General features: G+C 35.0%; 2 long non-coding RNA genes across 2 annotated transcripts; both read left to right on the top strand.

Moving 5' to 3' along the window:
- Window positions 7,303-7,992, top strand: LOC108662515. The gene is made up of 3 exons (XR_001928396.1): window positions 7,303-7,344; window positions 7,481-7,604; window positions 7,859-7,992. It is a non-coding gene; the product is annotated as an uncharacterized LOC108662515 (long non-coding RNA).
- LOC108662516 lies at window positions 8,383-8,835 on the top strand. The gene is made up of 2 exons (XR_001928397.1): window positions 8,383-8,422; window positions 8,596-8,835. It is a non-coding gene; the product is annotated as an uncharacterized LOC108662516 (long non-coding RNA).

Raw genomic sequence — 13,784 nt, 5'->3', positions numbered from 1 at the left:
AAACTCTAGTATTTGTTTAGTAAAGATTTGGTTTGGTAGATCTGTATTACTAAATATATTGATTATAGCTAATGACAGAATCAACATGAGTTTTAAGACAATCCTCATCTTAGAACATTCGAAATTGGAAGTGAGTTTAAGGTAATAGTATTAAGCTTATAGTCAACAGAGCTATATATTCACAATAACAAAAAAGGAAACTAATTGTTAGTTCATTAACTAATACTAGTTCAAACTCTATTCTAATAAGTCCATGACAAAGTCATCTACACCATCGCAATCAATCAAAGCAATCTCCTTCTAAGCCCTACTACACTTTAATGCACAAAATCAACCATAAATGCCATAATATAAAGGATCATACACATAGAGGTTATTCATAGCAAAAGAAACCAAACTGACAGTGTGAAGACAGCAAGAAATGGAGAATAGGAAAGCAAATGATAAACTTTAAAGATATACAAAAAAAATTGTAACAGATCAGTTACCTGATTTTCAGTTTTTTGTTGGGTGATTCTTTTGGAAAGAGGTCTTATTTGATCTGCTTGCCTAATGGGGAAAGAAGAAATTCTTCTACCTTAGAATTTCTTTTTGTGTCATGCGACGATGCAGATCATTTATAAGCAGGCAATTGGCTAATTATGAATACTAGATTAAGATTCATCAACAAGTTTGCAACTTTGAATTATGAAGTTGAGGTTTCTTGTCTCCAATGATTTTGTGACCAAAGTGACAGTGAATAGCTTTTTTTGATGATTGGTTCAGGCAATACATATCTGTCTAAGCAGTTCAGCAAAGCAAGCTTTTTTATTGATGTGTCAACCACTTTCTCACCGTCATCTCCGAACACCACAAAGGTTATGCTCCATGTATCATCTTAGACAATCATGATGAGTTTGTAATTGAGGAAAAAAAAAACAAACATTAGTTTGTAAAATGTTCAAAATTATTATGTACCATTTTCTATTAATTATGTATACCATAAATGTGGGATTTGTTCTCTGTGGTTTGGATCTAGGCACTAAAAACTTTCACCTATCTGCTGTAATGTTTTCATGTATATTTTGCAACCAGTGTAGTCCTAGCCTTTAGTGCAGTGAAAGTCTTTGATTTTTGCAATACAAGTGAAAATGTTCCTTTGTGGTAAATTTTTTTTTTTAGAGATAGTATATGGGTGACATAAAAAGGAAGTGAATATAATTGAATCATTTCATATCAATGATCACAACATGTTGTTACCTAAAGTTTTGAATAATCTTTTCCCAATAGTTGTGGAATCATCGTATGATTTTCAGTTTGTTGTTGATTATGCGGTATTTGTGGTCAATTATTGTAATTCCCCTGATTTTTTGACATGACCTATATGTGATAAGGGCTAAGTTATTGAAGAGTGAAATTTAAACCCTAATGTGTATGCTTACGGAGTACGTGTATGAATTATATTATAGAGAGAATGATCTTGAAATTTTTGTATATTTGGAGACTTCTTTAATGATATGTTGATGTGTTAAGTGTAGCAAGCATGCCTTATGATACTTAGGCAACAATTTTATTAACATATTTGAGGAATTCAAAAGTGTGATGCTTAAATTAAAGCCTTGATCTTATGCTTGAGTATTTGAGTAAGGATTTGAGTCATATATGAATGGTTTGAGGTTGTAGAGGAGATTTAGAATGGGTTTATGTGAGACCTTGACCCTTATAGGCCCGTAACTAGGTGTAGATGCGATAACACGGGCTAGGGGTAATTTTGTCATTTCTTTAGTGAGGCCCTAGAAGTATGCTTTCAAACATTATTAAGGCTTAAGTAGGCCTAAGGCATAAATGAATGATGAAAATAAGGATAAAATGACAAAGGAAATAAAAATAATGATGATTTCCAAAGTAGGGGCAAAATGGTCATTTTTCATCTCGGGTCAAAATTTTTAAGTTTCGTGAACTCGAGTATTTCTAGACTATTATGGACCTTGTCCCAGTGTCAAAAGAGTAAAAAGATTACACAAAATATTGGAGGATAGCAAGCCAACTTGTTAAGGGCATTTTCGTAATTTAAGAAGGGATTGGATAAGCTTGAGCTATAAATATCATCTTCCAGCAGCTTCTTCTCATATTTTTCAACAGTTTCTTCTTCTTTTTCTTCCTCCCCTCTCACGTTGCTTTCATCCTCCATGGGAGTTCTCTTCAAGCTTCCATAACTCTCTCAAGCTAGCTCCACTTTTCATGCTTTTGTGCACCCTTTCATAGAACCTTTGTGCTCTTTCACCCTCTCGCTTTGAAAACCCTCTAAAGTCTTAAACTAATACTTTCTTTCACTAGCTAGGTGTTTTAGAGAGAGAAAGAGGGAGCTTCTACAATAGCTTGAAAATTATTGGAAATAATTTCGAATTACAAGCTACCAAGGTAAGTAGTGAATTAAAATTGATTCTTAAGTATTGAAAATGGCTAGTGATTAAACTTGTTAGTTTTTTTGTAGTTGAGGTTGTTCATTCATTTTAGAGTGATTAGGATAGTGAAAATAGATAACCACTTAATGGCAATTGGAAGCTAGTTAGGAGATAGCCTTTAGAATTTATAGTTGTATGAATTGAGTTAATTGTGATGCCAATGTGATGATAGGTTCCAACGAAGTCCCACCGCCCCATTTGGACCAATAGAGGAAGTTGGAGTTGAGTAAAGATTTAACGAATACCAGTGAGTGAACTTGCATTTCAAAATTTCTTTGGAAATGTAGATGTATTTGGGGTGAAACATTTGAATGATTTTATCCAACTTTTTCTTAAAATATACCTAGGGAACAAGCCTTTGGTGAAATGTTTCTATCTTGTGAAAAATATTCCATATAAGTGGTTCATGTGTTATCACAATATGTTGGTATATATAATATGCATTGGATGTTCCATTTTGTGTGATAATGATGACCCAGCTATGTGCGTGTGGGAGTGCACATGAGCTGATGATGACCCAGCTATGTGCGAGTAACGAGTTTACATGAGCTGATGATGATGGGATGGTATGCATGATGATGTATATATATATGTAAATATGTGTGTTATAGAAAGTTCATGAGTATGGTATATGGTTGTAATACATGTGAATCTTGCATGTTGAACCTTGGAAATTTCTAAGCATATTTAAGTTGATTTTGTCTTCGCAGCTAAATGGCATTTTCTTGAGAGAATGAAAACTTGTTGTTAGTGTCCTATTTCTCACCATAGCGAAATTCATTCTCGCAGCAGCGAAAAACTCTCGAGTTTGGACATTGGCCTGATTCTCGTTGCAGCGAGAAAGTTTATGTTTTGCCGCTTAAATTTCGCTGCAGTGAGAATCCATTCTCGTTGCAGCGGGAAACTTTCAGTTTTGCCTCTTGAATCTCGCTGTAGCGAGAATGGATTCTCGCTGTAGTGAGAAACCTTCTGTCTTGCATGTTACCTTGTTTGGTTGTTGCCCCATTTTCCATTTTAGTAATACCATAGTTGATCATGGACTCCCAACATTAAGGAATTTATTTAATTAAGTTTGAAATTAGGGGTTTAAAGAGAAACCCTCGACTAGTTGAGAAGCCCTCGTCCAGTTGATAATTTGAGCCCAAATTACGTTGCAACGAGAATGCCTTTCCGCTGCAGTGAGGACCCATCGTTTACTTGACTTGACTTGCTTGAATGCTATCAAAGTTTTCACTCTTTGAATCCTTTGTTATGTATGGACCCTTTATCGTCAAAGTGATTAACTCATTAAGGGTTTTATGAAGGGTTTTAATATGAGCTAAACTAAATTGCATTGTTTTTGAAAATAAGTGCATCATGTTTTCTTTAAATTTTCCTTATCTTTTGCTTGTTCCCTTCCTTTGTTCACTCACTAGGTTTATACTCACCGTTTTCAACTTCATGTTTTCAGATCAGGAGGCAACCGGTAACTAGGTCAATGTGTCCTCGTAGATTCATATCCTAAGTAGGTATCTTGGCATTCTGTAGCTGCACCTTCACCTTGGTCACTCCGCTGGAAGCCTAGAGTCATTTTTGTTTGTAAATACGTACATGTGATGTAATGTACTAAGATGTATGTCTTAGACCATATATGTATATCTTGATTGGTAAAGCCACCATGAGTGGCAATAGTTAATGTTATTTTGGGCCATTATAAATGCAGTTTTTGATTGTTATAATTTACTATTAAGTACTTAAGGGTTGAGATTATAAGATGTGTAAATGCAAGAATAGTTGACGGGATGATGAGCAGGAGTATATAAATAGGCTTGCTTGGGCTTAGTGGTCTACGTCCATTGGGCCCATGCCCCGATCATGGCCTTGAAATTGGGTCGTGATAGTTTAGGCTTTAAAAGGAACAATTTTTACGAATTGGGACCTAAAAAGTCAATCCTAGTGCATAGAGGGTCGATCCTGTGAAGCAAAATGCAAGGAAAGTCATGCATTTTGGCCCAAGATTGACTATAGGCCATCTATAGTCGATCCTAGAAAGGAAAAATAGGGGAAAATGCGAAATTTCTGGGGCATGATCGACTACAGACCCTCTATAGTCGATCATAGACTACCAAATCAGCTTAAAAAGGCTTAAAAGCCCCTAAATAAAACTTTGCTCATTTTTTCTTCTTGTCCTTCATTCCTCCATCAATTTCTCTCAAATTTTATAGCCTTCAAACTCATTCAAATCCAAAAATTAATCTTGGATTCTAAGTGTTGGACGTAAATGTTTTCACTTCCAAAAGTTAGTTTATGTATTTTTTTTTTCTCTCTCTAGAACTCAAAACGCTAACCTCCCAAATTGATTTTCAAAGCTATTTAGAGTGGATTGGAGTAGATTAGAGCTTAGGAAATGCTCCTAGAGGTAAGATTAAGCATTTTTACAAATTGACTATTAATTTAATCGATTAATAACTTAGATTAGATTTGGTCCAACTTTGAAGAAACTGGCCCTCTTAAGTTGATTGGGGATTTGGGGTAAATAATTGTACAATCCAGCTTCTAAGGTATGGGTTTAGCTCATAATTGAAGGATTTAAGCTTATATGTCAGATTGCTGAAGATTTGGTTATTTTTAAAAAAGTTGGCATTTTTTGAAAGCTAGGATTTAATTAGTTTTGTACTATTTTGATGTGTTTAAGGGAAGATCGAGCCATTTGGGCACATTTGTGAATCAAAATATGTTTGGAGGCTAAGAATCAATGTTTGGCTATGGAATGCCTTCAATTTTGTCATAGTTAGGAGGTTAATTAAATGCCTGTGATGCATAACGCATGGAAAATGTGCTGCACTGGTACTGTATTATGAATGTAGGCCTAGTTGAACATGCCTAGGCTAAAGAACTATGTATGTACATATGTGAATGTGATTGCCTAGATGGGTGTGCGTAGGCTAATATTGTAATACCCTATACTTGATATGGTGACTAATAAAGTTTATTGGATGCCAATTAAGGCATAATAAGGTATTTTAGGTACCAAGGAGACAAGAGGAAATTTTTGAAATAAAATAATATTTTATTAATAAATTATTATTAAAATATTAACATTTTATTCAGTGTCAAAATTTATCATGAAGAAAGAGTATATGGTCAATCTAAGTGGGGGAGAAAAAGAATGAGAAAATTTCAGAGAAAAATGACGTTAATGGGGCTGTGTGTCTTTATTAAGTAAAGATAGCACGGGTAAATAAATATTTTAAATATTATCAGGATATCGCGTTGAAATGCAGTTTCGATATTTTGATGGTATACGTATAGAGGAAGGAAGATAGATGAAAATCAAAATTTTAGATGTGTCGAAAAGATCGAATTTTAAAATATGAAAGTTGGAGGATTATGTAGTGAAATTAAATGGAAAAAACAAATAAACAAATAGTAAAATAATATTACAAGTATATATAAAAAAAAAAGAGAGAAAGACCAACATGGGCAGCCGCCCATGTGGTCAATTAAAGAATCAAGACATATTTTTTTATAGTGGTAGGGGCCGGCCAAGTTGGTAAGAAAGAATGAGATAAAGATGAAAGATAGAAAAGATAAGAAAGAAAAAAAAAGGAAAAGTCAAAGTCGGTTAAGTGAAGAAGGAAAAAGAAGGAAAGAAAGAAGTCGGTTGTGAGAGAGAGCAAAAGGAAAGAAAAAGAAGAAAGGAAAGAAAAAGGAGAGAAACAGCCGAGGGAGAGAAAAAGAAAGAAGAAAGGAAAGAAAAAGAAGAGAAAAGCGGAACGGTGACGAAGAGAAAAGAAAGAAAGGAAGAGAGAAGGAGCCGAGTTTGAGGGAGCTATTTTTTCACCGATTTTGAGGGTGAGATGAGCAGCTTTAGCTGCTGATTTTTGAAGACTGAAAGGAGTAGCTTTAGCTACTAATTTTTGTGGTTTTGGCTATCGATTTTAAGGGTGAGATGAGCAGCTTTAGCTACTGATTTTTTGAAGGCTGAAAAGAGCAGCTTTAGCTATTATTTTTGAGGTTTTGGCTACCGATTTTGAGGGTGAAATGAGTAGCTTAGGCTGCTGATTTTTGAGGTTGAAAGGGGCAGAAATTTGCTACGGCAATGAGAGAGAGTGGAGGAGGAAACGGTGGCTGGTTGTGAGTGTAAGGAAGAAAAAATAAAAATAAATAAAAATAAATAAATAATAAAAAATTAAAAGAGCCCATGAAAGGAGGTCCAAAGGCAACAAAGAAGTGTAGGCCTAAAAGAGAAGAAAGGTGGAGACTTGGGCTTAAGCTAACCTAGCCCAAATAGGTAAAAAGAAAATTTCCTTGCTTTTTATTGGGCTTGTTGTGAAGTTAGATTAATTAAGGCTATGTGAGACCTTGACCTTTATAGACTCGTAGATAGAAATATACGCGATACCCTTAATCATGGGTAATTTCGTCATTTTCTCAATAAGCCCATAAAAGTAAGTTTTAAACAATATTATGACTTAAGTAGGCCTAAAGCATAAATGAATGATGAAAATATGGGTGAAATGACAAGGAAATAAAATTTTTGATGATTTTCATGTTCTAGGCGCAAAACGATAATTTTACGAGTTTACGGGGGTAAAGTTTGAATTTTGGAATTTTACACCACCTAACACTTGTCATGCCCATGGATTTCAGCCATTAACATTTTACATTGTGGATAATTGAAACAGTTTATGTGGTAGAGAGAGATTGCTTAATGGATAAGTATTACACATGGACCAATGGAAACATGCCATGTGTCAAGCTTGGATCATTCTAGAATTTCCTTGTAAAATCTATTTAAAACTCTCTTAGTCTCACCCATATGGCTGGCCAAAGCATAAAGTGAAGAGGAAAGGAAAGAACAGAAACCCTAGGTGGGAAAATTGAAGAAAAAGTGTGGGATTCCAAGGAATTAAGCAAGGTAAAGTGAAAATTCTTTATTAAGAATTGTATTAGGATGTGTCATAGGACTAAAGTAAAAAAGAAAATATGAAATTGGTTGAAGTGCTGCCCGTGTACATATGTAATTAAATATATTGAGTTCGTATTATTGCTAGGAAGTGCAAAGATAAGGTTAGAGTACTGTGGTGGCGTGCCGGAGTAAACATCGAGCGACCGGCCAGTGAAAATAATCAGAGACACCTCCGATCAAATAGCGATGTAATAACCCGCTATCATAAGGTGAGTGAACTTGCATTTCAAAATCGTTTTGGGAGACATAATTGTATTGGTATGAAACATTGAATGATTTATTCCAACTTGTCTTTAAAAACATGTGCCTTGGGAACAAGCCTGTGATAAAATATTTTGATGTTGTGAAAATGTGAAATGTGTAATAGGATGAACTTATGCGCTCCTATACTGTGTTGATATATATATATATATGTATATGAATAATGTTGTGTAATGATATTGACCCGGCTATGTGTGAGTAGGAGTGTGCATAAGCCGATGCTGACCCGACTATGTGCAAGTAGGAGTGCGTATAAGCTGATGCTGACCCGGTTATGTGCGAGTAGGAGTGCGCATAAGCCGATGCTGACCCAACCATGTGCTAGTGGGAGTGCATATGAGCTGATGATGATGGGAGGGTGTGTATGGTGATGGATATATATATATATATACATATATAGACATGTGTGTTATAGAAAGTTCATGAGTATGGTATATTGTGTTGCACATGTGAGTCTTGCATGTTGAACTTTGGGAATTATTATGCATTTCATGTTGATTTTTTTTTGTCATTTTAGCAGGATGGCTTTTTCTTGAAAGAAAGGAAACTTTTTCATGGTGCTCTATTTCTCGCTGCAGCAAGATTCATTCTCGCTACAGCGAGAAACTCTCAGATTTGGAGGGGTAATGCTGGTCGAAATCTCGTTGCAGTGAGAATGCCTTTCCGTTGCAGCGAGGACCCGTCGTTTACTTGACTTGAATTGCACGAATGCTATTAAAGTTTTCACTCTTTAAATCCTTTGTTGAGCATGGACCCTTTTTTTCAGGTGATTGACTCATTTAGGGTTTACATGAGGGGTTTTGATAAGAGCTAAACTAAATTGCATTGTTTTCAAAGATGTGTATCATGATTTCTAAACCTTCTTTAACGTTGCTTTTTCCCTTCCTATGTTCACTCACTGAGTTTGTACTCACGTTTTTTTTTAAATTCATGTTTTAGGTTTTTTGAGTTAAAGGTGATTGGATCCTAGGACGAGGTGCTCCTCCCAATACATTGCTCAATAGGTTTAATGTGCCACTAAGTGATATCAATCGTGCCCAGAGTCACTCCGCTGACGGTCAAGTTCTAATTATGTGTATATGAATACTTGTTGTGAAAGGTTGAGATTTACTTGTCAAATTATATGTATGTATATAATGGTTGATGATGCCATTATGAATACATGACTGGGTTTTATGAGTTGTTTTCAAAGGAATTGTAATTGAGCATTATGAATTTTGGATTCTAAAGGAATATGGATTAACGTATAAGATCATGTAAGTAGGCTTGCTTGGGCTTGGTGGGCTGAGCCCATTGGTCCCTTGCACCGGTCATGGCTCGAAATTGGGCTGTGACAATGTTGGTATCAGAGCTCTAGGTTTAGTTGAATCTTAAGGATTCTTGTGTGGTCAACGGAGTTGTTGGAGTTCGTGTAGAGTCTTGTCCTTGGATTGTGGGTGCGTAATGCAAGTCAAGGACAAGAAGCTACATGAGCCCCTGCTTCATTAGAAACCTACCTGTTTTTATGATGTATAGATGGATGAGTAATCAACACTTGGTTGCGTATAGGTGGACGTGCGCCGGTTGCACACTATATCTAAAAAAGATGGTAGTCCTGATACCCTTTAAAGTACTAGTGAAGGATCGCTAGATTCAACTACTCAGAGCCGATATGTGCCCGAGGGTGAAAGCGTAACAAGTAACCAGACCTGATTTTCGAGTGGATCAATTTCCCCGAGAGGTAAACCATTATTTAAGAGCTTGAGGAGTCTCACAAGATTGGTGTGTAATGAAATCGATCCGACAAAAAAGAACATGAACAAGATGGGAAAAAGGACGATAAGTAATTATCGTCCTAGGAAGGTATCTGTATCTGTTGTTCGACACTTCCCTCCATGTTGTGGGAGAGGTGCTGCACTCGTTAGTAAGGAGGAATTTGAGAGGATATTCACTTTAGCGGTATGGTTGGTCACCTTAGATAATTATTAAGGATCAACGTAGAAAGTCATTAATGGTATAAACAACTACGAGACCTGACAAATGATTACCAATTAATCGTGGAAAGGTGAAATTTGAATCCCAGTTGTAATTACAATTTGGAAGGATATGGGAGAAATCAATAAGGATATAGGTGACACTTAGAATCGATGATGTGATTATGTCAAGGATTGTAAAATTTAAGTTTGGAGGGAGTTACAAAATGATGTCGTGCTATTATGAGGTATAATTGGGCACAAATATAGCCCAATGGAGTTAAATTATGGAACTTGGGAAAAGGTGAATAATTTTGTGTGTGGTATTATATATTGAGAATTTGATGCACAATATGGCAAGATTGTCCTAAGGTGGAACTTATTGGTCGAAGATAAATGTTAAAGGATAAAAGGAGCTTGAAAATATTAACTCAGCTTAGTGCATATGATAAGCAAAAGAAAAGATATGCCTGGTCATGAAAATTGTGGGATAGGCCTGGAGGAAAGCCAAATGGTTGAGCATGATCCCTGTAGTAACTTTAAAAATGGAAGAACTTATTCATGGAAGAAATTTCCAGCAGCCACAGCGCTATAGCACTAACTTTATAGCACTGACTGTCTAGCACTGCAGTGCTACAAATACCTTATTTCGATGTTGCATGAGCAAGATGGGAGTGGCACGATAATGAGCTTACAAGTTGAATTATGGTCATTGTTCATTGAGCTTTGTTATTTGGGAGTTTTAAATATTCCGGAGAATGTTTACATGAATGAATTGAAAAGTTTCTTTATCGCCTTGTATATAGGCATATAATTAAAAGAGAAATTGAAAGATTCTTGAGATGGCTACATTGAGAAAAGATACCATGTGAAGTATTAAGATGGATAATATGTTGACCAAAGTCAAATCCTACGAAATAAAGGAGACGAGAGATTAAGCCTTGTTAAAGGCTAAGGAAAAAGTAAGCGAAGAGTTAGATGAATATATGAGAGATGGGTAGGGGATGTCAATACCAAGTAATGAAAGTGTGAATGAAGGATTACAAGGGTGGTATAGCAAATGGGTTTATCCAGAATATCATTATGAGAATTTACAGTTCTTGTCTTGACTCAGCTAAATAAAAAGGGTTAGTAACAACACAACGCCAATTGTGTGGCACTTTAGAAACCTATGAAGATGAGTTGGGGATTGAATGGATGAGTACATATTTATATACCTTTAAGAATAAGTGCATGTCTATAGAACGATATGGTCGAGATGTTAAGGAGCAAATAAGAGACTAAGTGTTTCAAGAATGCACAAACATCTTTGAGAAGAAATTTCTAATCATACACGGCAAGTATAAAATGTGCAATTTTTGAAACTTGCTGAAGAGCCTAACGGCTAAGTCACGGGTTAAGTGATCAAATGCGGTGAGATATGAGTTTAAGATAGGTATCCCCAAGGAAATACTCAAGAGTAGTTCTGCTATGGATCTTGTGAAAGCAAGAATTAAGTTATGTGGTTACTAAGAAAAAGTCGTAAGCTGAAAGTGAGATTCGTATTGACGTTGAAAAGTTCTTAAGGAGAACCTTGTTTCAAGTCTTGCAGTTTCAAATACAAACTGCAGATTGGTCCAGGGAAAATGATGTCAAATTAGTATGAAAGAATAGAACAAAGGAAGATCGAAGATAATTTGGATAATGAAGTCCAATAATAAAAACTTCCTAAGGTAGTATGGAAATTGGAATTCAAAAATGCTTAAGGCATGCATGATTCAAATGAGTCTAACTTTTAAGTGATTCATTAAAGTCAAAATGTAACAAGGATATAATATATATATGTTAGAGGTATGAAGAATAATTGAGAAATAAGGATGACTTTTAGAGATTGTGGTATTGCATAAGATGCAATGATCCAATAAAGATAAACCTTTGAAAGATCAACGAGATTATAAAGCATATACAAATACCGGATTACAATTTAATGCAAATGACATTTAGCAAGTGAGATGTGATTAATGACATTGTGATGCAAGGATAAATGGTACGATGAAACTGAAGCATATAATTGGAAATGATATAAACGATATGAAGTTGTGCATAGGCATAACAAGAATGTTGACATTCACTATGAGGATTATTATATTGAATCTTGGATAGAGATAGGGATGAATAAAGGAAAATGTAGTCCAAGGCACGTGAACACATGGATCCCTATGCGTAACAAGGGATGTTGTCACGACCTGGTACTCTCATCGAGCTCGTGACAACCGTCGCGATGTCTCGATAGACATTCATTATCCGGAATGCCAACCGAAACCTCACAAGGCTTTAATATCAGTTTTCTCACCTCCCCTGCCAGCAACAGTTGCTAATATAATTTTTTAAAAGATTTTAAGCTATTTCCAAACCAAAACAATAAAAAAATAATTTTCGTCTCACAGGAGTATTTTGGTAATTTTTTCTCAAAAATTTTGAAACCATCTAAAAATGTAGTATATGAGTGAAAGATACATATTTCATAACCAAAAATAAGTTTAGATGTCTAAAACATTCATTTAAAGTGAAATGATAGCTATTAGAATAAAATAAAAATATTAAATAAAATATTCCATTTTCTTATGAAACAATATTTATAGAGTTATCCGTAAATAGTTTTTGTAGCGTAAAAGCTAAATAAATTCGTTCATACAATAACACAGTGAGCCAAAGTGTGTAATTTAATTTACAATGACATGTGGGGCCCGAATGACCAAAAGTAACGAAGGCTGCGAACCTACGATTTTTAAGGATGCAAATCCAATTGTAGCCCTCGACGAAATCAGCTATCTACAGACTATCCTGAGCCTGAAATGGGTGGAAATGAGGATGGTGAGTTTATATAAACCCAATGAGTAAACAAACATCATCTAAAATATCTAAAGTCGAGTAAATGGAGACAACTTAAAATACTTCATCGTACTATGATTCATAATGTTTCAAACTCATTTCAACTAAACAAAATAAATTCATTTTACTCAAATAATCAACATGGCTTATGAATTTCTTAAAAATTTGGCTCGTGCCAAAACTCATTCTCGGGGATACCTTGGCCGGGGCATCCAACTGAGTCCGCCAAGGCTATTAAAGAAAAGTTCATATACGCATAAAATTCATTTTTACGTTTAAAAGCATAGCCGTTCCTTGGTGTTAGCTGCGTTCACTCTCATGTGGTGGTTTAGCGTGTAGTGAACTCTAAAGCTTTACCTCAGGAGATACCCTCCGCGCCTCTCGTACCGAAGTAAAATATAACCGAGTTTACCGTGCCCCTCTCTAATAGGCTGGTCCATGAAAACCCACCACTGCAGTGACTAATCAATATCCCACCAAATCAATACAAATTTCGACAACATGACATGGCAATTATATTACTACTCAACCTATTAAGGCAAAACAAACAGTTCATACAATTTCAACACAATTTCCAATTCAGCCATTCATGCCAATATCACCATAAGCCATTCAATTCAAACCATAAATTTACAACACAATCAAACAGTCTCTAATTACTCAATTTCTAAAATCATCATTCAATTTCAAAATGATTTATAAAACTCACTTCATTTAATCACATTTTACTTATAAAACATAAGGATTTACCATTTAAACTCATTTTTCTATAAAATCACAAAAACGAATAAAAACTACTTTAGATAATTAAGACGACAATAAGGTTACTCACGATATCGGGAGTCGAAATACTCCTAGTCTCGGTCTCCGGGTACAATCTCCTTACTCTTATCGAAAGTTTCACCACCTAAACATAATGCACAACAATTAATTCTGTCACGACTTAGAACTCCCATACAATAAAATTTGCAATAGCATGACATGGCAATTATTTTATTTTATAGCCTCTCAAGGCAAATTAATAGTTCACACATTTTCAACACATTTACCAAATCAACCATTCATGCCAATATTATCATAAGCCATTCAATTCAAACCATGATTTATAACACAACAATTTAGTCTCTAATTACTCCATTTTCAAAACCATCTTTCAATTTCAAGACAATTTTATAAAATCATTTTCATTTAATCACATTTTGCTTATAAAACATAAAGATTTACCATTTAAACTCATTTTCCATAAAATCACAAAATCGGATAAAAACCACTTTAGATAATTAAGATGATAGTAAGGTTACTCAT

Source organism: Theobroma cacao, chromosome 6 (assembly GCF_000208745.1).
Source record: "Theobroma cacao cultivar B97-61/B2 chromosome 6, Criollo_cocoa_genome_V2, whole genome shotgun sequence".
NCBI lineage: Eukaryota > Viridiplantae > Streptophyta > Magnoliopsida > Malvales > Malvaceae > Theobroma > Theobroma cacao.
Note: the sequence above shows the minus strand (reverse complement) of the source record. Positions and strands in the feature narration are given on the sequence as shown.